The sequence below is a fragment of the Entelurus aequoreus genome, linkage group LG18 (genome assembly GCF_033978785.1).
Source record: "Entelurus aequoreus isolate RoL-2023_Sb linkage group LG18, RoL_Eaeq_v1.1, whole genome shotgun sequence".
In the NCBI taxonomy this organism is placed as follows: domain Eukaryota; kingdom Metazoa; phylum Chordata; class Actinopteri; order Syngnathiformes; family Syngnathidae; genus Entelurus; species Entelurus aequoreus.
The window spans coordinates 34,251,908-34,278,470 of record NC_084748.1 but is presented as its reverse complement, the minus strand read 5'-3'; the positions used below and the strand labels follow the sequence as shown (position 1 = coordinate 34,278,470).

The 26,563-nt window shown below is 38.8% G+C and overlaps 1 long non-coding RNA gene across 1 annotated transcript; it reads right to left on the bottom strand.

Annotated features, from left to right (window-relative positions):
* Nucleotides 1-26,340, bottom strand: LOC133633584 (uncharacterized). The gene is made up of 5 exons (XR_009821793.1): nt 26,267-26,340; nt 25,773-25,834; nt 4,362-4,438; nt 4,170-4,286; nt 1-79 (listed from the first exon to the last, which is right to left on the bottom strand). It is a non-coding gene; the product is annotated as an uncharacterized LOC133633584 (long non-coding RNA).
* Nucleotides 26,341-26,563: the final 223 nt, after the last annotated feature.

Sequence of the window (26,563 nt, the reverse complement as noted above, 5' to 3'; positions counted from 1 at the left end):
CCCTCTTTCGAAGTGGTCTCGCACAACTTTTCCAAACGCCTAATGATGTTGTTCTGCTGGTCGCACACACACGAAGCCTCTGGGGAGCACACAACAGATTGTCTCATTGGTGTCTGTTATTGCCGAGAACACATATATCTTTTCATGTGGCGAACACGTGCCGCCATATGTAGTGAACAACGTGGCGCTGCAGGAGCATGAGCCACGCAGTCCTCAGGGGACGGATGATGGACTTTAAGAACAGCGTTGACACAAATAGAAGCGCGCCACATGACTGCACACATGCATCGCAGTACGACTGCTGAAGCATCACATGACTGACAGATAAATATTCAAACAATAGAAATATATGTTATTACTGCACCAAGCACAGTCTCTGGGGTGTTTGGACTTCATAAACAATCTATACATTCTCAGTCTGCTTTCTCAAGCCTTTAAGATATATTATACTATCTATTTACCACATATTTTAAATATACAATACGTACACATTTTCATTTAGGAGTGGACTTTATTTTGTTGCCACACTTTTTGTGGCCCAAAACAAGATTTTATTTGTGGCCCAATTTTGGTTTTTGTTTGCCCTAGCTATGAAAATATTCAATATATAAATATTAATGCGAACTGCTTCGGAAATGTATTGACCACGGGCAGGCCTGGAACCAATTAGCTATCATGAATAAACAAGGGTTTATTTATTTATTTATTATTTTTATTTATTTAAATTAATCAATCCAACAAAATATTACACAATAATACCATAATATTCCAATTCCAATTCCAAAACCAAAACCCGGCCCAGCAACATTCAGAATAGCAATCAACAGAGCAATTGAGAGGACACACAAACATGACACAAAACAATCCAAAAGTAGTCAAACAAAAATGAATAATATCAACAGCAGTACCAATATTAATAAGAATTCCAACATAGCAGTGATTAGAAATCCCTCATTTAGATTATCATCACAGCCATTTATAAAAAATAAAATAAAAACATTTAAAAAAATGAACACTTACACTTGCATCACATCTCATGAGCTTGACAACACATTGTGTCCAATATTTTCCACAAAGATAAAATAAGTCATATTTTAATAGTTAAAACAAATTTAAATAATGGATCCCATATTCCAATATCTGACTCATTATCTAAACTAAATGCAGTTTTTTCTACTGATATCATCTCCATAGCTTGTGTATACCAGTCAGTATGAGTAGGACTATCAACATCCATCCATTTTTTTAATATTACCGTTTTTGTTATGATGCATATTGAAAGAAATTCATTTTTAATCTTTGAAGGAAATTGTAATTTTATTGACCACGGCCAGGCCTGGAACCAATTAACTATAATGAATAATAAAGGGTTTATTGTATTACATGGGAGCCTGAGTGTGTGCATAAGAGACACAACCAACACAAATATTTTTAGTTAGACATTAGTTATACATAATAATGAATTATTAATATTTGATGTACATATTTGTATTTACAATAAAAAAACCAAACACGTATGAACAATACACAAAAAGACTGTGTTGACAACTACAATTCAGTTTATTCCAATATGTTCAATTGTTATGTGTTTATATTCCAGATAATGTCCAAAGTTTATATGCAAATGTGCAAAAGGTTGACAGGTCCCAGGGGAAAGTGTTTGATGTCTCCTACATGAGTGATGCACATTCAATTGAATGGAAAAGGTAAACAAAACACAACAAATGGGCAAAAACTATGAAAAAAAAAATAGTTTAGTGGTAGAAGATGAATAATTAATCTACTTGTTAATTTACTGCTAATATCTGCTTACTTTCTCTTTTAACATGTTCTATCTACACTTCTGTTAAAATGCAATAATCACTTATTCTTCTGTTGTTTGATACTTTACATTAGTTTTGGATGATACCACGAATTTGGGTATCAATCCGATACCAAGTCGTTACAGGATCATACATTGGTCATATTCAAAGTCCTCATGTGTCCAGGGACATATTTCCTGAGTTTATTAACATAGTACAATTTTTTTTTTAAACGAAAAATGATTTTGTGATGCTAAAAAATATCGAGATGTAATCATAGTAGTATTGACTGGATACACTACTGTACTTGGTATCATTACAGTGGATGTTAAGTGTACATCCACCAATGGCTAGGGACATATTTCCTGACTTTATAAACATAATTTACATTTTTTTAAAACTACTTTTCAGAGGCAGTATAGTACTGAAAATGATTCATTAGTATCGTTGTGACAATACGTGGACTATGGGTTGTTTGTTTTCCCGAGATGCAAGTAAAGCTGGATCGGACATGGCTTAGAGGTGAGTACATATTTATTCTAACAAAGTACAAACAAAAGGGTACAAACAAAAAGCGCGCACAAGGGCGGAAGTACAAACTTGGCTATGAACAAAATTAACACATAAACAGACTAAGGACATGAAACAAAACTTACTTGGTCAAGCATGAAAAGATCATAGAACCATGGTATGGACGCGTAATCATGGAGGTATCAGAGTTAATGTCGCCAGGCTGACTTCCTGGCAACAATGGGCTTAAATAATACAGACATGATTTGTGACAGGTGCGCAAGTGCAAAACGTGAGACAGGTGAAACTAATGAGTAGTGATGGTGACAAGGCAAGGGAGTGAAAGCAGGAACTAAAAAGTGTCCAAAAACCAAGCAGAACATAACTAAACAAAAACATGATCAACAGACATGACAGTGGTACTATATAAATACCGGAATATCGTACAACCCTAGCTACAACATAAACTTAAAGAGTGTGGTCGTTTTAAAAGTACAAATTTAAGTCTGTCACAACAAAGCGATGCTAAAAGAGCAATTATCTCTACGGGCCTTTGAATGGACGTGGCCAAGATGCTGCTAAACCGAACTAAAACTGTTACAAAGGACATGTTGACTCACCGCTGAATGAAAAACACAGTACAATTGTATCCACGAGGTCATTCAGTCCGTCAAAGTAGAACAAGCAAACACCTGTTCTAAATCTCTAAATGTACGACAAACTGTCTTGCTTTGAACTTCTTTGTAAGGAATTAATGCTTGGCTTTAAATGTATATTGAATTAACTGTAATGCTCATATTTGACTAAACAGTCAGATTCATTTCTATGTTTTTTTTGCACACAAACACGCGCAAAAACAATGAAAAAGCCTGACCCACTTTTGGACTTAATCTTATAAACGCTCACTGTGTTGTGGTTTGAGCTACAAGTTGTGTTTAAAGTTGTGTAGTTGTAACATTGTCACCTTCTATCTTATTTTTATTTTTTTTAAACCAGTGGAGCTCAGTAACAGCCGCTTGTTTTGGTCGCGTAAAAATAAGAATAACACAAAAAGAGTCATGTAGAACAGTCGGCGCATGCTACCAAGTGAGAATGCACACACAACAAGACACGCATTGTCTTATCAGTGTTGTATGACACACACACATGCATGCATGCATGCACACACACACGCACGCACGCACACACACACACACACACACACACACACACACACACACACACACACACACACACACAAATAATTAATAAGAATATAACAAGAAAAACTATTAGTGAGAATATACTTATTTTAAGGTATTTTTGGGTTCATTCAGGTAAGCTAATTTGACTTGTTATGGAAAGTCTTGACAAGCCAAATTTTTCTTGTTCTTTCTGACTGTCACTCTGATGCTGTTATGCCACCCCCCCCATCCCCCTCCCCACACACTCACCCCACACGCCCACCCCCTATGGAAATTTGACTTTAATTAGCACAGCAAAACATTTCCACAGCCAGCAGCCTCGCAGGGGAATGAGAAGCTATTTGTGCTTATGCATATACGTGTGTGTGCGTGTGTTTACACAACACCTTTGTTCAAATGTGTCTTTTGCAGAGAAAAATAATCATCTACCATTTAAATGCAAAAAGGAAAGAGGTGATCTGATGAGTTCAGTAAAGTAAGGTGAAACAACAGAAGATGTAGCGTGTCGCTTCCTGACACTGTTTGACATGCTATAATTCACAAAATAATATTGCATATTTTGTGTATAAACGAGCTTCAAGCCTAAATCCTGCGCTATTCCTGGTCCAACCATGCAAAAGTATAATGTTATGTTAAAAAAAACTATGTTTGAAAAGCGTGTTATTTCACTCACCGGTTCAACAGCGATATAGCAACCACTTGTGGTGGGTACATGATGCTCCAGTGAGTGTGTGGCACACTCACTGGCTGTATTGACTCAGCGCTGATACTGTGTTCATAATGGCGCCATCTGTGGGATTAAAAAAATATGAAATGCGCAACTCTGGTCAATGAGTCAAATAGTAAACAGGAATATAACCATTACCTTATTTGGCGCCAGGAGCGAAGCACCAAATTCTGGACTCCGACACACAAGACCATTGAAGGGCACTCCATCCCACCCTAAAGCCAACGTCGCCGCCCCATACACACACTTGGTATGTTTACATGCATTAAAAAAACATGCTTTTTAAAACACATGTAAAAATGTTATTTAGGTTATGGACTTTTTAAAAAAAGGGATAACATATACACAGTCACGGTCAAAAGTTTACATACACTTGTAAAGAACATAATGTCATGGCTGTCTTGAGTTTCCAATAATTTCTACAACTCTTATTTTTTGTGATAGAGTGATTGGAGCACATACTGTTGGTCACAAAAAACATTCATGAAGTTTGGTTCTTTTATGAATTTATTATGAGTCTACTGAAAATGTGAGCGAATCTGCTGGGTCAAAAGTATACATACAGCAATGTTAATATTTGGTGACATGTCCCTTGGCAAGTTTCACTGCAATAAGGCGCTTTTGGTTGCCATCCACAAGCTTCTGGTTGAATTTTTGACCACTCCTCTTGACAAAATTGGTGCAGTTCAGCTAAATTTGTTGGTTTTCTGACATGGACTTTTTTCTTCAGCATTGTCCACACGTTTAAGTCAGGACTTTGGGAAGGCCATTCTAAAACCTTCATTCTAGCCTGATTTAGCTATTCCTTTACCACTTTTGATGTGTGTTTGGGGGTCATTGTCCTGTTGGAACACCCAACTGCACCCAAGACCCAACCTCCGGGCTTATGATATTAGGTTGTCCTAAAGAATTTGGAGGTAATCCTCCTTTTTCATTGTCCCATTTACTCTCTGTAAAGCACCAGTTCCATTTGGCACTTTTGACCCAGCAGATTTGGTCACATTTTCAGTAGACAGATAATAAATTCATAAAAGAACAAAACTTCATGAATGTTTTTTATGACCAAGTATGTGCTCCAATCACTCTACCTTCAAACTAGGAAAAATAACATTTATATCATGTGCTGTCATCTGTGTCAGTAGAAATGTTCACGTTTCAGCCTACAAGAATTCTCCTTCTAACTAGAGGAAACATGTTGCAGTAAATCGTATATGATTTTTATGTTTTACACACGCATGCTCACATCAACTGTAATTGTAGTCCAAAAAATACTAAATACATCAGAAGTTACTCACAAATTACTCAATACTTGAGCAGTTTTTTTCACAGAATACTTACTGACTCCAAGTAATAATTTTGATGACTACTTTTTACTTTTACTTGAGTCATATTATTCTAGAGTAACAGTACTTTTACTAGAGTACAATTGTTGGGTACTCACCTGTGTTCATAAAACAGGGTTCAGCAACTTGCGGCTCTAGAGCCACATGTGGCTCTTTAGCGGTGCCCTGGTGGCTCCATGGAGCTTTTTCAAAAAAGTATGGAAATGGAAAAAAAATTGGATGAACATTTTTTTTTGTTTGAATATGGTTTCTGTAGGAGGACAAACATGACACAAACCTTCCTAATTGTTAGAAAGCCCACTGTTTAATATGTTCATACTTGCCAACCTTGAGACCTCCAATATCGGGAGGTGGGGGGGGCGTGGTTGGGGCAGGGGCGTGGTTAGGGGCGTGGTTAAGAGGAGAGTATATTTACAGCTAGAATTCACCAACTCAAGTATTTCAATATATATATATATATATGTAACTGCTGTGTACCCGTCCCACCAAGAACCCACACACAGGCTGGATTGGATGATGTGGTTCTTTACTGGTAGCTGCAATGAGTGATCAGAACGCACATACAAACAATATATGGTTAGCACGTCTGCTGCTTTCGATGTCAATAGCAGAGAACAGGAAGTCTGCCAATAAGCTTCCGGTTTGCGGTCATATCTACACACTTACAGGTACCAGCAGATGGCGCAATTGGACCTCTCATTGCATAACAAACCAATATACATATTTTAGCAGGAATTTCACTCAAATAATCAAAGTATTTCTTATACCCGTTACATACATATATATATATAAATACTTGACTTTCAGTGAATTCTAGCTATATATATATATATATTTATTATTATTTTATTATATATATAAATAAAGGAAATACTTGAATTTTAGTGTTCATTTATTTACACACACACAACACTCATCTACTCATTGTTGTACTTGAAAGTACAATGCTTTGTTAAGGGTTGAATTGTCCATCCTCTTTCTATTCTCTGTCACTATTTTTCTAACCATCCTGAACACCCTCTCTGATGATGCATTGCTGTGTGGCACGCACAAAAGTGCTTTCATCAAATGCACGAGAGTGTGGAACCTTCCATCTCTCCCTAGCATGGCCCAAAACCGGTCAATCCTTGCTTCCTGGGGAAGATCTTCCCTGGCAAGCAATTGGTACTCCAGTACTTGTACCCGGAGGCTGGTCAGGTCCAATCGCAGCTGCGGCAGACTTTTTTTTTGGGGGGCGTGGCCTCCAGCTCCGGCTGAATACCTTGGAGATTGTCGGGAGAAAATCTCTATCGGGAGGTTGTCGGGAGAGGCGCTGAATATCGGGATTCTCCCGCTAAAAACGGGAGGGTTGGCAAGTATGATATGTTTGTGCTTCACTAATGAGAGTATTTGGTCCTACTAATTTCAGCGGCCCTTGAACTCACCGTTGTGTGGACTGTGACTCAACAGTTTGTTTACATGTATAACTTTCTCCGACGCTGCCACAGAAAGACGTGTTTTATGCCACTCCTTCTTTGTCTCATTTTGTCCACCAAAGGGTTTATACTGTGCTTGAATGCACAAAGGTGAACTTTGTTGATGTTATTGACTTGTTATGGAGTGCTAATCAGGAATATTTGGTCACTGCATGACTGCAAGCTAATCCATGCTAACATGCTATTTAGGCTAGCTGTATGTACATATTGCATCATTATGCCTCGTTTGTAGGTATATTTGAGCTCATTTAATTTCCTTTACTTATGTCCTTTGTGTAATTAATTTATATTTGTTTCATGACACATTATCTGTATGTAATATTGGCTACATTTCTGATAGTTTTTTGAGTGCCATGTGTTCCAGACCACAGCAAACATTACCCAGCTTGCAAAGATTGTAATAAATCCATTAGAAGAAGACAGTCTGTCGTTTCCTTTAACTTGGACACACACACACACCTTTAGCCATTCTAAGAAAGTCATTTCCAGGAGTCATTTCCAGGCTCTGAGAAGTTTTACTAATGTTTTCCAATGTTGTAAAAATGTGTAGAATAAATATTACATTTCAACATTTCTGTCAACAAAGATTTGTGTCAGCCTGCGACACACAGTCATTTTGATAGTAGGCTAATATAGTTCATTAGTTACTTACATCATGTGTTGCCATCATTATAAGACTTACATAAGTCTTTCAATTTTTTGCAGCTCCAGACCGATTACTTTTTTGTATTTGTGGTCCAATATGGCTCTTTCAACATTTTGGGTTGCCGACCCCTGGCATAAGACAACCGAAAGCATTTTAACTACCCTCTTCGATTTTAATTTGATTTATGATTATTTTATATTTTCATTCTTGTGATTCTCAGTAAAGCACTTTGAGTGGCTTTGTGCTCTGTAGATAAACTTGCCTAATATTGAATGGAGAAGTCCGGTCCTTAGCTTGAAGGAGATGACAACCGACTACTTCCTCGCCCTAAAACGTGACGCCGTCCCAAGAATGGTCGTCGCGTGATTTCCTGAGGTTGGCGAGGAATCCATCATGGACTTACTTGACTTCCTTCACACAGTCTTTGCCTCGTTGTGCCAAGCTGGCCACTGATAGATTCCCCCTCATTAAAAGACGGCCCCTGAAGGGATCCTTATCGCTTTCTCCCCGCAGAAGCAGCCGTTAAAGAGGTCGGCACAGGATGGACATAAGGACTTTGACAGGAGCTAAAAGAGGAGGACGAGAAAGAGGAACGGCACAACCTTCACTCGTGGGATTGCTCATCGATTCACTTGCGTTTAAATATGGCGCGGTGTCTTTATTTAAACACAACGTTGTTTATTTAGGCTGGTGTGGCGGATCAGGAGGAGGCAGCCAATTAGCCATGAATTATTAACAAAGACACCTCTTCCCCTCCCGGCTCATTCCTTTCCTCCTCCTGACCAGCACCCATCCTTTTATTTACTTTTATCTTGTCACCCTCTGCTCATAAATCTGCCGAGATAATGTAAGCAGGCCATTGCTGAGGTGAGCAGAAGCCTCGCAGAATTAATGTACAGGAGAGGAAGTTACTGGACAATGTTCGACGGGGAATAAACAACGTATGCTGGAAGATTACGCCATTGAAATAGTGGAAAAGCCTCAAGAAGCTCTCCTGAGTTGTATTAATAAATTGAGTAATCAAACAAGAGTCCAAGTATGCTGGCATGTTTAAATGCAGAATACTTAAAACAAATCCATCCATCCATTTATTTATTTATTCATGTATTTATTTGACAGGGACAGTACAATTTAGCATTGCTACCCACAGGTAACCGATGTCATAGTACATAAGGCTAATTTGCAACCCTTGTCCCTGGATAGGCTTTTTTTAAAAAAAAAAAAAAAAGATGAGAGAAGTGTAAAATACACACAAAAGGATTAAGACGAGTACAGAAATAAAAACACATTGAAAATAATTGGCCCCATTTGTGCATACTACACCCAGTTCTAGTACTCACACTTCTGATTTTCCTTAAGCCACTTTTTCCGTTTTGTGGAGAAAAGTTTAATGTCCGACTGGGACTTTAACTCAAGTGGCAAAGAGTTTTCTACCGCAATTGTCTCTTTCGAGCATACTTGCCAACCCTCCCGATTTTCCCGGGAGACTCCCGAATTTCAGTGCCCCTCCCGAAAATCTCCCGGGGCAAGCACTCTCCCGAATTTCTCACGATTTCCACCCGGACAACAATATTGGGGGAGTGCCTTAAAGGCACTGCCTTTAGCGTCCTCTGCAACCTGTCGTCACGTACGCTTTTCCTCCATTCAAAAACAGCGTGCTGACCCAGTCACATAAAATATGCGTCTTCTACACACACATGAGTGTATGCAAGGCATACTTAAACAACAGCCATACAGGTCACACTGAGGGTGACCGTATAAACAACTTTAACACTGTTAAACCCACACCAAACAAGAATGACAAACACATTTCGGGAGAACATCCGCACCGTAACACAACATAAACACAAAAGAACAAATACCCAGAACCCCTTGCAGCACTAACTCTTCCGGGTCGCTACAATATACACCCCAGCTACCACCGAAAAAAACCCTGCCGCCCCCCCATCTCCCGAATTCGGAGGTCTCAAGGTTGGCAAGTATGCTCTCGAGATCATCAAATATTGTAAAATGCAGTGGCGGGCTGTGCGTTTCCCACCTAAGCCTTCAGTGACCTCTCAAAATACCAGAATTTATGTCACCACATGACCATTGCTGGATAAATACGATACAGTAACACATTTACACCCTACTGGTCATTGAATCACATCAACAGTATACAAAACGGGTTATTTACTGGCGCATATAAAATAAATCAAAACGCATCAGCAATTAAAACATATACTGTAAATTTCTCTTCTTTGCTTATGCAACTTCCGGTCAATGAAGTTTGATTCAAAGTACACACTTCTCAAAGAGATATTAACTGTCCTGACCACATGATGGCGACAAATATACATGTAACAATGTTAATTAAATGACAAGCATGACACACTTTAACAAGAGTTTACAACTTTTAGTTGTAACAGAACAGCTACTGTCAACAACATGTGATCTGATTGGCTATCGCAACTGTCTCTCAACTCTATGTGTTCTCAAATTCATCCGCTAACGTCCCGATGAGTATCCAATCACAGGACGCGTAAATGTCACGTTCAACGTTAGGCCATCTAGAAGGCCCTACTGACAACAACTCGTGATCTGATTGGCTATCGCAACTGTCTATCAACTGTATGACGCCTGCATTGTTGATTCTGAAGGTGTCTGGCAGATTTGGTACAGCATGGCAACATAAGCTGGCTGAATTCTGATTGGATACAAATTAAAACTAAAAACAACAGCACTGGAAGGAGCATACTAGGACATGAAGAGGATATGAATACTTTTAAATATTTAGAGAAAATAAATAAAATAATAATTTTATCTTTAATTATGATCAGGATTTCTGGTTATGTTAAACCAGCAGAGAAGGCCTTGCTGGCCTTGACGGCCCACCACTGGTAAAATAATACAAAGAACAGTTTATTTGAGGTATGCTTGGATTTGTGCGTGCAAACACTTTAATTAATCGGAATTTTAACTTGTGCACGCCGTTTTCTGTCTATTTTTAATAGGGAAGCCAGGCAACTGTTGTCACATGAGGCCCCTGGGCCTACTCGCTAGCATTAGCTTATAGCTAAAGATGGACATGAATTAGTTTTAGGAAAAAAGTGAGTGTGAGAAGAAGAAATTAAAGAAAGAAATCATCAAAAAACATGACTGACCATGTTGCTGACTTGGTGAAGCAATGTGAGCGAATCATTGCTAGTCTGCGTCACCCTGAAGCAGAATGAGTCTAACGCCCGGCAAGAATGCTAAAAAAATATCTATCCATAAAAATATGGAGAAGCTGCTGATGGTGTGTTTGATAGATATACCGTTGAAGTCCACATTATTATTACATCACCTCACCAAACTACTGTTGTTAGTACTACATTCTATGTTATTGTTTTTATAAAACACTTCCTGTCCAAAAGTGTTTTTTTCCTTTTCAAAAGGCATGCTACGTGTTAAGATTGTGCTGTTTCGGTTACATTGATTACAAATGATTTCAATGGACAAAGTTGATTTGAGATACAAGTGTTTTGAGTTAAGAGCTCCGTCACAGGAATACAGGAAGAAAGAAGTGACAGGAACAAGTTATTGTAATCTTCAATGCAGGAAGTACATTATATTGTTTGATGCAAGAATTCTAAGTTCTTATGTGCAATAATACATTCATTAAGTCACTTATTGTACAAAATATGAATATGTTAGCTGTATTGTTCCTAAGTGTACTGTTTGATTTCTTATTGGTTAGCAATCCTTTGTGTTAAATGTTGTTTTACCTTTCTTTTTCCTGGTTTTGAAACTGATGGTACCTTCAGTATTTGTCCGCTTTAATCAGTACTTGGGTTTCATCCATAATCCCATACTTCCTTAAAGGGGAACTGCACTTTTTTTTGGAATGTTGCCTATTGTTCGCAATCAATATGAGAGACAAAGGTGTTTTTTTTGGTATTCTCACATGTAAACATGGGCTCGTTCGAGGTGGCTAGCAATGCAGCTAATGGGAGATATCAATTCTACCTCTAAATCACTTTAAAATGCATTCAAAAACTGTCAACAATACTTTATTCACGTTCCGTAACCTGTATAATGACCAAGCTGTAGCAACATTGAGCGAACAATGAGGAACTATTTTTCTGGGTAAGCACTCCACTTATGTCGAAATAGCTTGGCTCCAAATTTCCATATTTGCAGCTTCGTGCCACGCCGACCTCACTCTCTCGGCTTCCGTCTGCTCGCTTCTAGAAGCAGCAGTTCATCCTCAGTATATTCAGCTTCAAAAAGATAAGGTTGTGAATCCTCTTTTGTCCAAAAATAGTTGTCCATTACCAAACCTGCCATGATATCTCCAGCTAATGGGAGATATTAATTCTACCTCTAAATCACTTAAAAAATGCATTCAAAAACTGTCAACAATACTTTATTTACGTTCCGTAACCTGTGTAATAACCAAGATGTAGCGAACAATGAGGAACTATTTTTCTAGCGTAGTAACACATTGACATGCTGCGGTATTAGCCGCAAAAGCTAAGTACGGAAAGAGATAAGCTAGCTTCTATGACAACACGATCGCACTGCGATAAAACACCAATCGGTACTGACTGAAAAACATGAACAACCATATTACAGCGTCTGTAAAGTATTAGCCCACATTTCCAGTTTTGTCTGTACAGAGCTAGCCAAACAACACATGTACTATAGTTGTAATAACACACATGACGTGCTACGTATATCATGAACAGTATTAAAGTGACTCACTCGATGGTTGTGGGTTTGGTCCAGCTGGCCGGAGACATTTTTTACCTGATTATTTGGGTAAGCACTCATTTATGTCGAAATAAATTGGCTCCAAATTTCCATATTTGCAGCTTCGTGCCACGCCGACCTCACTCTCTCGGCTTCCGTCTGCTCGCATCTAGAAGCAGCAGTTCATCTTCAGTATATTCAGCTTCAAAAAGATAAGGTTGTGAATCCTCATTTGTCCAAAAATAGTTGTCCTTTACCAAACCTGCCATGATTAGAAAACACATATGCCTTAGTATCTGGAAACAGAAATCAGTACTGTAAAAGATTAAAATGACCAAAATGCGGTAATATATTGTACATATTACAATATTGCTCCCTTTTAAGTCGCGTCTTTTCGTGGCAATGTCGGCGTTGCGTTTGGTCAGTTGTGTAATGTTCAGACGTTTGCTCCTCTGCTTCAGCAGTGCTGTTTTGTCTTTCTTTTGGGCAAACTTTATGATGAGGTCAGGTGCGGTGCGGTCTAACTGCCCCCTTATGGTGACGCCCACGCCTCGACGTTGCTGACGCAAACATCATTTCCCTTTGATTGCAGGAAGTTAGCTGCTTGTTGCGCTTTTCAATCAGCAGCTGTTGATTCTTGTTCTCTTCTTCTCTTAGAGCCGTTTGTATTCTGAGCTCAGTCACAATCACAATGTACGTCATGTGTTTCCTTGAATTGACCTTTTACCTTTGCTTGCAAACACTTGGCTCCAAACTTGGGATTTACTGTATATAACTGATCGGAAACCAAATCAGTGGTATCGCACATCACTTCATCACTACTGAAAAGTATGGTAGATGTTTGATGTCCTTCAATCATTTGGACTCCTGGCACACACCACATCTGTCATGTCCACTTTTATTCTTCATGCTGACTCACTTTTTCCACTCGTCTTGTCCCTTTCCTTTGTTTACGAGGACTTTCTGGGATTCTTCCCATGGTCTAGCACATCTTAGGAAGGACACGGTTGTACTGAACTCTTCAGCTTTTAGTTTTATCTCGCATCTTCAGATCAACCACAGGCTGCCTCCACAAATCAGAACCGGACAATGGACGGACTTCTCCAGTCCAGAATTTGTGGAGGTTTAACTGCATGCGAAAAGTAGACACCATGCATAGTGGGCTGGCCCACTTGACTGGGAAATATCCAGAAGGGTTTCTTCCCCCACTTGACAGGAGAGTTATCTTCATTTCACGTGAATGTGCCATGAAACCTACTCGCCTGAGATCTGTATCGAGATCAAGAACAACCGACTAGTGCACAACGAGAGGCTGATCACACATTAGTGTGTGTGGGTGTGTGTGCGTGTGTTGGGGTAAAAGCCAGCACAAGAAGTAATTAGAGAGGCACGAGCTGGAGCAGCTTAACTGTGCTCCCAAAGTAGTGTGTGCCAAAGTTTGGCAGTCAAATGAGAATGAAAGTCCAAAAAGTGAACAAGCGAGAAGACAGACAGAAAAATAAACAAACAGTGTTTAATTCCTGTGATGGATTATAAACTATTTTGGTACATTTTTGTCCAGTGGTTCTCACACTTTTTCCACCTCAAAAAAAACAACTTGGCTCTCCAAGTACCACCATAATGACCAACATTAAAATACAGTAGCATAGTAGGCCTAAAGATTCATTAAAAACAAGTCAGAGGTTTTAATCAACAAGTATATTTAATATTTTGGTAACACTTTAGTATGGGGAACACATATTCACCATTAATTAGTTGCTTATTAACATGCAAATTAGTGACCTATTGGCTCTTAATTAGTCATTATTAAGTACTTATTAATGACTTATTCTGCATGGCCTTATTATACAACCAGTAAGCCATTAACTAAGAGTCTAAGGCTGAAACGACGCGTCGACATAGTCGACGTCATCGGTTACGTAAATACGTCGACGCCGTTTTTGTGCGTCGACGCGTCGCATAATGACGTCACACTACCGTCATGGCGAAGCGCAAAGCAAACGATCAAAGAAGACGATGCGAGCGGTGCGAGCGAGGGGGGAAAAGCATGCCAAAAGTGGTCAAAAGTGTGGGAGTATTTCAATAAACGGCCTAATAATGTTGTTGTATGCACACTGTGTCGAGCGGAAATGGCCTATCATAGCAGCACAACGGCTATGAACGAACATTTGAAAAGAAAACCATCAACTAGTCAATCGTCCGCGCGAGCATACGTTGTCATCATTACACAAAAACATGAATGTGTCATTTGTATCTGCTAGGGGTGTAACGGTACGTGTTTTGTATTGAACCGTTTCGGTACGGGGCTTTCGGTTCGGTACGGGGGTGTACCGAACGAGTTTCTAAGCTAAAGCTAAAGTCTTAACAAGCTGCTTTGCTCCGTCTGCCTCTGTCTCAGCACGCAGCATTGTCCCACCCACACAACCATCTGATTGGTACACACAAAGCATTATCAGCCAATCAGCAGTGTGTATTCATAGCGCATGTAGTCAGCGCTTCAGCGTGGAGCAGATAGGTGTTTAGCAGGTGAGCATCAGGCAGCGGACTCTCCCCAAATGATAATAAACACCTCCCAGTCAACTACTAGTAACATCGCTATGAGCCCGTTGACCTTCTAGAAACTTAAACTGCAGCTCAGCTCGCTCGCAATCCTGGCTTGAGGTGAAGGCTAATTACCTCTCAGTTCCAGCCACATCGACCCCTTCTGAGCGCCTATTTTCAGCTGCTGGGAATATTGTAAACAAGAAAAGAACCAAAGCAAGTAGACATGCTAACCTTTCTTCATTACAACTGTTAGTCACTCACTGGAATGAGTAGAATTGGTTATTGTGTACTGTGTTGGACTGGATGTTTATTTTGCACATTTTAAAAGCAATACTTAATGTTTACAGTGCTCCAGAATATTTAGATTGGCACTTTTTTGTATTGGATGTTTATCTTTATTTTTGCACATTTTAGCAAATAAGTAATACTTTCACTTTTGTTGAAATGTTTACAGTTGTTACAGAATATTTCGTTTTGCACTTTTTTGTATTGGATGTTTATCTTTATTTTTGCACATTTTAAAGCAAAATAAGCAATACTTTTACTTTTGAAATGCTTATACTATTGCAGAATATTAAGATTTGCACTGGATGTTGACTTTTATATTTGCACATTAAAAAGCAAATAAGCTACTTTTAATTTTGTTAAATGTTAAAAGTTTTAAATGTTTACATTGTTACAGAATATTTAGTCATGTTGTTGTCAATGTTGACTGAGTGGCCATACTTCTTTTTTTTTGTAAATAAAAGCCATGCCTTTTGAAAAAACGGGCCTACATTTATTTTTTCATCTTCATTTTGAATAAAAAAATAATCGGTAAAAGGAAAAATAATCTATAGATTAATCGGAAAAAATCTATAGATTAACCGATTAATCGAAAAATATTCTATAGATTAATCGATAGAAAAATAATCGTTAGCTGCAGCCTTATAAGAGTCTTCCCTCAATAACCTCAGAATTATTGCTTATTAGTAACCCTAACCCTTATATGTTCCCCTATGTCCAAATAACTCTAAATTAAGTCTTTGTTACTTTAATAAGCAACTAATTAATGGTGAATATGTTCCCCATACTAAAGTGTTACCAATATTTTAAGCCACTGTAACATTACACAGTTTGAATATAGAAAAATAAAACACTGTACTTTAATTGATTCCACATATACCACAAATGGTCTAATAGTCTATTTTCTGACAGTTAAAATGGAATAAATCGCAAATGTATAGGAGTCTATTAAGAAAGAACTAACCAGCGCCAGGCTGGAAGAGTCCTGCACACATAGCATTTCTCGTAGAATAATACATGACTAGGGATGATACTCGAAACCGGTTTTCCCGGTTGATCGATAAGAAAATAACCGAGTCCTCGGACTCGAATCCCTTTTTGAGAACCGGTACCCGTTATCGAGACCACTATAGTAAAGAAAAGAGTTGGTTCTTTATTCGAATCCCTCGGAACAAATCCCGTCCCGACCAGAAATGCTCCGTGTGACATCACAATAAATCAGTCACGTAGCTCAGTCATTAGGCGCAGATAGCGAAAGCAGGAAAACAATGGACGGGAAAAAGCGCTCCAAGGTGTAATAAAGTTCAAAACAAAAGGTATAATCCAATGAATAACTTTACTGAGAGATTTGAGCAGGGTACAAACTCATGAAGAACACTTTTACGACCCACCGGAAACATAGCAACCAGGCTAGCAACGCACCTCCTTTACGGCAGCTGGCGCAACGTTCTTAAAGCAACCGCAGCACATACATATATATACACAACACATCTCCCTTTTTTAACTTTTGTTTTTCACACTGTATATGTGTTGTCTGTCTAATTATAAATAATGCAGACGAGGCGTGTTGGCTGAGTTCTTGACGTTTACTTTCACGGGTGACGACATGCAACAACACTTTTCGGGGCTACCGCGCATGCTCGTCACTCCCGTTGCATGACGGGTAGTGTAGTTGTTATTAGGGCTGGGCGATATGACTAAAAAATGTATCACGATATAAGTGTTTCATATCGGTCGATATCGATAATTATTGATAAAAAAAACAAAAAAACATATTCTAAATAAAGACCAGGAGAAAAAAAGTCTGAATTTAAATACTTTTATTTTAAATATAACCTTTAGCCTTTAGAACGAGGTCAGCATTATGAAACAGTTAAATAAATGAAAATACTGGTCGATGTGCAAATATTGACATTAAATAAATGCTTAATCCAACAAAATGTGCAAAGTATTGTAATTAAGAAATGAGTAGTGTACAACTCAGGCTTTAAAGCCATATTGGTAACAATATATGCAAATAAATAACAGTCACATTAAGCAAGCAAAAACAAACATGTCTTACAGAATATTGTAAACATCAGAATAAACTTGCGTCTGAACATTTGTGACAAAACCAACCTGTTACCCTCTTCAGTCATTTATGGAAAAATCAAACCAACTTCAGTATCTCCTTTTCCACGGATTCCCTGCACATTGTGTAAAGCTTAGGAATAGCTGTCTTGGAAAAGTGCTTTCGGCCAGGTAGAACATAACGGGGGTCGAGCACGTGTATGAGATTCTTGTACCCAGACTTCTCAACTATGCTGAGCGGTAGCATGTCCTTCGCTAATTGATACACCACTGCATCCGTTATTTCTTTATAACGTTTTGAATTTTTGTCGTATGGCACTGCTGCCGAGTAATACTGTCTGCGGCAACAACAGACCACCATCGAATCGATGGTGGTCTGTTGTTGCCGCTTCGGTGCTGTTCCACTTGCACCGGCTGATGTAGATGGTTGTGGCTGTTTGATACTGTTGTACTCCAGCGGGTGAGAGCGGCTCAGGTGCTAAAATAAGTTTGTCGTGTTCCCAGACTTGGTCGGGACGACGACCTTGCAAAGTTTGCAGACAGTATTACTCTGATTCGTATCGGATTTTAAAAAAATCCAAAATACTGCCAAACTGGTGACGTGACGTTTCCTTTTTTATTTACAATTTCCTCTCGTGCTGCCGCGCTCATATTCCCGTTTGGTTTCACTCCTCGTCGTCAGCTAGCCGTTGTTGCTTTCTTTTTTTTCCCCAGTTAGCATTTCCCAGAATGCCTTGCGGTTCAGGCTCGGCCATGATAGGTCGAGAGGCCAAAGCCCTTCTTCTGCCTACACCCCCCAGAATGCCGTGCGGTTCCGGCTGCGCCTTTCTTCCTATTTTTTTCTAACAGAACTCAGTGACATTATCGAACGTTCTATCGACCCCATTTTCTATTAATATTGATCACATGTCTATCGCGATATATATTGTTATTGTTTTATTGCCCAGCCCTAGTTGTTATATTCCCTAGCTCATAACATCTTTCCCCCTATAAAGAAATAATGTTAACTCAATAAAGTGTATTTCTTTTTTTAGCTTTAACTTTTCATTTTTTAGCATTGTAACCACATTTGCAAGCAACTTTTCTCTTCATAGAATTTTCTTTCTTTCTTTAAAGTGCAAAAATGTCAAAGCATCATAAACAGTTATGTCAAATAGCAGCAGAATTGCACTTTTTGGAGAGCTGTATTATTTCCAGTTTTGAGCCCAAGGGACTGATTTTATTTAACACTATATTATTATTTATACACCTATAGTGATCACAGAGACAGGTTGTTTTTGTGTTACTGTATATATTTGTTTTTCTGAAAAATCCCACTTAATATACTTTGGGTAACAACAGTCAATGTTTATTTTTTTATTTTATTTTTTTTAGGGGGGTAACAGTCAATATTTATTTATTTATTAGATTAAATTGTTTTCTTATATAATAAAAGTGAGCTTTTGTTAAACCAAATATTGTGTGTTTTCCATATACAACAACCTATCTGGACTCGATAAGAGAATCGATAAGGAATCGGTTCGATAAGAGGATTCGATAATAGACTCGAACTCGATAATTTCTTATCAAACATCATCCCTATACATGACTCACATTATGTTTTTTCCTTTAGTGACTGAGCCAGAGGTAGACGTGCATTCTACTGAGGTGGTAAATTATGAAGCGCAGCACCAAGCATATAATCTCAAGATCCCCACCGTAGCAATTCGTAGATGTGGTCGAAATTATTTGAGGCGCACTACGCAATATAGACATAATGTTATTAATATCAGTACTACGGATACCATTAACAAAAATGCCTCAAAACAGCACTACCTATAAAATGGACTATTTAAACATCAAATTTCTCTCCCAAAACATTATTAGTTAATGAGGTCATTAGAGACAACAATCTTAACGTCATTGGTCTCAGTGAGACTTGGCTAAAACCAGATTATTGTTTTTCCGCTTAACAAGGCATCTCCTCCTAACTATACGAGTTCACATGTACCTCGTCACCTTAAAAGGGGTGGAGGGGTCACACTAATATCCAATAAAAACCTAAACCTCACCCCTAACCTAAGTAATAAATATAAACCATTTGAGGTCTTTACCATGAGGTCTATTACAGCGCTACCTCTCTATCTGGCTGTTATCTATCACCCCACTTGGCCCTATTCAGACTTTATCAGCAAATTCTCAGAATTTGTTGCAGATCTAGTGACAAAAGCAAATAATATAATCATAATGGGGGATTTTAATACCCATATAAATACCCCTATGTGCTTGGCTCTCCAGACCATAATTGACAGCTGTGGTCTTACACAAATAATTGGGGTTGAGGGGGCTGGCCTCCTAAAGTTTCTCATTGTTCCCATGGGGTTGAATTTTTCCCGGATGTGGGTTCAGATCCGAGGATTTAGTTTTAGTTTGTGAAGCACTTGTGATTTACAGCTATATAATAAATACATTTTGATTGATCGATTAAAAAAACATTTATTCTTCTGTTGTTTGGATACTTTACATTAGTTTTGGGCGATACCACACATGTGGGTATCGATACAAAACTAAGTAGTTACGAGAGCAGTATCGGTCATTACAATGCTGATACTGATCGTTTACATTTTCATTATCTCTTAATGATTCTATTTTTTTTTTAAAAATGTAATCAGACAAAAACACAGGACAGCGGTATAACAATATCTATTAAATATTCAACTTTTTTCCTTAAATACAATATTTTGATTAAAATACAAGTCAATAGTGAAAAATAAGACATTTTTGTACTCAAAGTCCTCCTCTGTCCAATGACTAATTCCCTCAGTTTGTAAAAATAAAAACAACCTACATTTTTTTTTACAAAATACTGATACAATACTTGATATCGTTACTATCGATATTTATAATGATTCTCCCACCTGTTTACGCTCAAGAGTTAGCGGTTAGCATGTCTCTTTGTATCCTTCTACAGCAGGGGTGTCAAACGTACGAACAGGTTTCATCCGACCCGGGGAATGAGTTTGCTAAGTATAAAAATGAGCCGAAATTTTTGAATGAAAGAAACTGCTGTTCTAAATGTGTCCATTAGATGTCGCATAGCAATATGTAAAAAACACACAAAAAAAACACATGATCTTAGTGCACCAGTCGAGGAAAATGATCAAACTACATAAATAACATCCTGTAATTTGATTTTGATATTATTTTATCTTGATAGATTGAAAATGAACACCAATGAGTTGACTGAGGAACATTATCACATAATTTATTCAGAAAGTATAAATAACGACAAATAAAGATAGAATACTATTAACCGCAGCATGTAAGTGTAAAAAAACCACCAACATTATGATTTGTACATTTTCAGAATGTGCATGTTCTATTTTTAAACAAAGAAAACAATCTGAAGTTCTCTTTATTTTGAAGTTATCGTGCCGTGATTTTACCAGTCCGGCCCACTTGGGAGTAGATTTTTCTCCATGTGGCCCCCGATTTAAAATTAGTTTGACACCCCTGTTCTATATTGTGTAGTGTAGCATGTTTAGCTAGTCCACGTCCTCCAAAAACCGAGAGTCGACTTGTCAACGGTGTACCTCGCCTTCCACTCGAGTGCAGCTGGGTTAGCCCCGAGAGGGACAAGCGGTAGAAAATGGACGGAAAGAAGTAAAAGTCCCCTCGATGACGCCGTAACAGATAAATTCCCTTTAATGAGGATGAAGAGCACTCGGGAGGTTCCAGGGCATCTCCCAACCAGTTAATGGTTTACTGTGACGTGCTCCCACTACAACAACGCACTGTCTTGTGAACAAGGCCTAAGTGCTTTTTTATCACCACTGTAAATATTTCACTCAAGCGCAGTGGATTTATGAATTGAGGCGGTAAGTATTCAATGTGGTGTGAAGCACCTCTCTTGTCAGCCATTGACATCATCCAATAGATTATCAAGGAGACTTGATTTACACTGCTAAGTCTGTCCATGTGGAAAATGATGACGTTTGTCAGCGAGTGGAAATTACACCCGACTATCAGGGCTGCAGCTATCGATTATTTTCGTCCATTAATCGAGTAATTGGATAAAACACACTTATAGCGTCAATGTGTTTTTTCAGATTTCCATAATCTTTAGAGATGTCCGATAATATCGGGCTGCAATATTATCGACCGATAAATGATTTAAAATGTAATATCGGAAATTATCGGTATCGGCCGCTGTACGGAGTGGTACACGGGCGCAGGGCGCCAATAAACCTTAAAGGCACTGCCTTTGCGTGCCAGCCCAGTCACATAATATCTACGGCTTTTCACACACACAAGTGAATGCAAGGCATACTTGATCAACAGCCATCCAGGTCACACTGAGGGTGACCGTATAAACAACTTTAACACTGTTAAAAATATGCGCCACCCTGTGAACCCACACCAAACAAGAATGACAAACACATTTCGGGAGAACATCCGCACCGTAACACAACATAAACACAACAGAACAAATACCCAGAACCCCTTGCAGCACTAACTCTTCCGGGACGCTACAATATACACCCCCAGCTAGCCCCCCCCCCCCAACCCAACCTTCTCATGCTCTCTCAGGGAGAGCATGACCCAAATTCCAAGCTGCTGTTTTGAGGCATGTTAAAAAAAATTATGCACTTTGTGACTTCAATAATAAATATGACAGTGCCATGTTGGCATTTTTTTCCATAACTTGAGTTGATTTATTTTGGAAAACCTTGTTACATTGTTTAATGCATCCAGCGGGGCATCACAACAAAATTAGGCATAATAATGTGTTAATTCCCCGACTGTATATATCGGTATCGGTTGATATCGGAATCGTTAATTAAGAGTTGGACAATATTGGAATATTGGCAAAAAAGCCATTATCGGACATCTCTAATAATCTTTATTGGGTTTTTTCCCCCAAAAACTGCTCATCATCAACATTGAAATTGCACTTTTAAAATGTGTGTATTAAAAGCCTACTGAAATGATTTTTTTTTACTTAAACGGGGATAGCAGATCCATTCTATGTGTCATACTTGATCATTTCGCGATATTGCCATATTTTTGCTAAAAGGATTTAGTAGAGAACATCGACGATAAAGTTTGCAACTTTTGGTCGCTGATAAAAAAGCCTTGCCTGTACCGGAAGTAGCGTGACGTCGCAGGTTAAAGAGCTCCTCACATTTCCCCATTGTTTACACCAGCAGCGAGAGCGATTCGGACCGAGAAAGCGACGATTACCCCATTAATTTGAGCGAGGATGAAAGATTTGTGGATGAGGAACGTAAGAGTGAAGGACTAGAGTGCAGTGCAGGACGTATCTTTTTTCGCTCTGACAGTAACTTAGGTACAAGGGCTCATTGGATTCCACACTTTCTCCTTTTTCTATTGTGGATCACGGATTTGTATTTTAAACCACCTCGGATACTATATCCTCTTGAAAATGAGAGTCGAGAACGCGACATGGACATTCACAGTGACTTTTATCTCCACGACAATACATCGGCGAAACACTTTAGCTACGGAGCTAACGTGATAGCATCGTGCTTAAATGCAGATAGAAACAAAAGAAATAAGCCCCTGACTGGAAGGATAGACAGAAGATCAACAAGGAGACACCGAACCAAACACTGGACATGTAACCACACGGTTAATGCTGTGCCGCCTGTCGAAGCCTAGCAATGCTGTTGCTAATGACGCCATTGAAGCTAACTTAGCTACGGGACCGCGTCAGAGCTATGATAAAAACATTAGCGCTCCACCTACGCCAGCCCACATCGGCTCATCAACACTCGTGCTCACCTGCGTTCCAGCGATCGACGGCGCGACGAAGGACTTCACCCGATCATTGATACGGTCGGCGGCTAGCGTCGGATGGCGCGTCTGCTATCCAAGTCATAGTCCTCCTGGTTGTGTTGCTGCAGCCAGCCGCTAATACACCGATCCCACCTACAGCTTTCTTCTTTGCAGTCTCCATTGTTCATTAAACAAATTGCAAAAAATTCACCAACACAGATGTCCAGAACACTGTGGAATTTTGCGATGAAAACAGAGCTGTTTGTATTGGGATACAATGTGTCCCAATACTTCCGCTTCAACCATCGACGTCACGCGCAAACGTCATCATACTTAGACGTTTTCAACCGGAAGTTCCGCGGGAAATTTAAAATTGCACTTTATAAGTTAACCCGGCCGTATTGGCATGTGTTGCAATGTTAAGATTTCATCATTGATATATAAACTATCAGACTGCGTGGTCGGTAGTAGTGGGTTTCAGTAGGCCTTTAAGAATTAAAAAATGAAGTATCCGCTGTATGCCGCCACACGTATCCTGGCAACACTGTCTCTACTGCAGTGTTTTTCAGCCTTTTTGGAGCCGAGGAAAATTTTTTTCATTGAAAAAAATGCGAAGGCACACCACCAGCAGAAACAATTTAAAAAATTAACTCAGTGGTCGATGTTGACGGTAAAAAGTCGTTCTAGCAGTTGTAGGATATGACTTTAAACCATAACCATCACTATAGCTCTTGTCTCAAAGTACTGTCACGACCTGTCACGTCACACCGTGACTTATTTGGACTTTTTCTGTGTTTTTCTGTGTGTACTGTGTTGCACTCCTATTTTAGTGGCTTTTCCTGTTTTGTTGGTATTTTCCAGTAGCAGTTTCAATGTCTTCCTTGAGCGCTATTCCCCACACCTGCTTTGTTTTAGCAATCAAGAATATTTCAGTTGTTGCTATCCTTCTTTGTGGTGACATTGTCTATTGTCATGTCATGTTCGGATGTACTTTGTGGACGCCGTCTGCTCCACAAATTGTAAGTCTTTGCTGTCGTCCAGCATTCTGTTTTTGTTTACTTTGCAGCCAGTTCAGTTTTAATTTTGTTTTCCATAGCCATCCCTAAGCTTCAATGCCGTTTCTTAGGGGCACTCACCTTTTGTTTATTTTTGGTTTAACCTCTTAAGGCACAAGCTGTTTGTTTACATGCTTTTTTTTATTTCTCTTTGCTATTTGGGCTTATTGGACCCTAATTAGAATAAAAACTAAGAATCATCTTTTCATATGATGTACTTAGTCCATAAGTAACAAACGTGTACTTCATGTTTAGTGACATGCTAATTCTTATTTTTACACTTTTTTTTTCCAAATTCCATAGTATGTTATACTCTTCTGTATAAGTGTCCACATAAGGGCCATAAGACCCCAATTCAGTAGTGTAGACAATTTTGGAAATAAGAGCTAAAAGGTGCTGTCCACGCATGTGGCCACTCAGGCCTTTAGAGGTTAAGCATTAAATACAACGTTTACAAAGCAATTAGCTACCTGCTGCCACCTACTTATACGGAAGAGTATTACACGGTTACTCTGCCGAACTCTAGACAGCACCGACACTCAACAACGGCACTTTATTTGCAGACTATAATTACTGGTTTGCATAAAATATTTTTAACCCAGACTGTATCTCACGACACAGTGGTTGAAAAACACTGCTCTACTGTATGTTGGGAGTTGGTTGCAACGATGAATCGATTATTGCCATTCGAAAAAAACTCAAGTGCAACCTCGATGTACAAAGTTAGGTCAGGTCCACACCAACACGGAGAGTTTCAAAAACACATATTTGGGGTTAAAACGATCTCCATCCACACAAGTGTGGTTTCAAAACTGTCTACGTCTACACACAAACACATACACTTGCTGTCATTACACCTCTGTTATGTTTATGTTGATATACTTTAGACCAGGGGTTGGCCCAAAATGTTAAAAGAGCCATATTGGACTAAAAATAAAAAATAAAAATCCTTCTGGAGCTGCAAACAATTAAATGCCTTATATAAGTCTTATAATGCAGGCAACATATGATGTAAGTGTTTATACTAGCTATTAACCATCACAATGACTATGTGTCGCAGGCTGACGCAAATCTTTGTTGATAGAAATGTTACAATGTAATATTTATTCTACACATTTTTACAACATTGGAAAACATTAGTAAAACGGAGGCTTCTCAGAGGGTGAGATAACTCCTGGAAATTACTGGCTTAGAATGGCCGAATGTATAGATGTGTGTGTCTAAGTTAAAGGAAGCGGCCATTGGTGTATTTATTATAATATTTGGCAAGCTGGGTAACGTTTGCTGTGGTCTGGAACAACATGGCACACTAACAACTATCAGACATGCAGCCAATATTACATACAGATAATGTTGTGACGATCTGTCACTTCATTTCTGTTTGTTTTCCTTGTTTTTGTATTTACTTCCTATCAGTGCTCTTATTTTGGTTTCCACTTCCTGCTTGTTCCGCTGAGCACGGTTTGTTCACACACCTGCTGTTGATTGGCAGCTGGTCCACACCTGCGGCCAATCAACATGTATCCTATTTATGCTTTGTCTTAAGCACTCCTCAGTGCTCGAAGATCACTCTAAGTTTGGAACCTTTGTATGCAAGACTCCTTCATTTTTCTGTCGTGTGAGATTAAAACTCATTTTACCTCCTCTTAGCTCTCCTGGTTCCCGCATCTTGGGGTCACAAAAACGGCAGCCAAGCAAGTTCCTAACAAATGTGTCATGAGACATGCAAATATAAATTAAATACACAGAGGACATAAGTAAAGGAAATTAAATGAGCTCAAATATAGCTACAAACGAGGCATAATGATGCAATATGTACATACAGCTAGCCCAGGGGTCGGCAACCCAAAATGTTGAAAGAGCCATATTGGACCAAAAAAAACAAAAACAAATCTGTCTGGAGCCGCAAAAAATTAAAAGCCATATTACATGTGTCATGAGATATACATTTAATTAAGAGGACTTAAAGGAAACTAAATGAGCTCAAATATAGCTACAAATTAGGCATAATGATGCAATATGTACATATAGCTAGCCTAAATAGCATGTTAGCATCGATTAGCTTGCAGTCATGCAGTGACCAAATATGTCTGATTAGCACTTCACACAAGTCAATAACATCAACAAAACTCACCTTTGTGCATTCATGTACAACGTTAAAAGTGTGGTGGACAAAATGAGACAGAAAAAGAAGTGGCATAAAACACGTCCTAGAAAGTCGGAGAAAGTTATGCATGTAAACAGACTATAGGTGAGTTCAAGGACCGCCAAAATAAGTAGGACAAAACGGCGCTCGCCAAATACTTGAATCAGTGAAGCATATTTAATATAAACAGTGTGATTTATAACAATTACGGAGGTTTGTGTCATGTTTGTCCTCCTACAGAAACCATACTAAAACAAAAAAATTGACTTTTTTCCCCCTCATCTT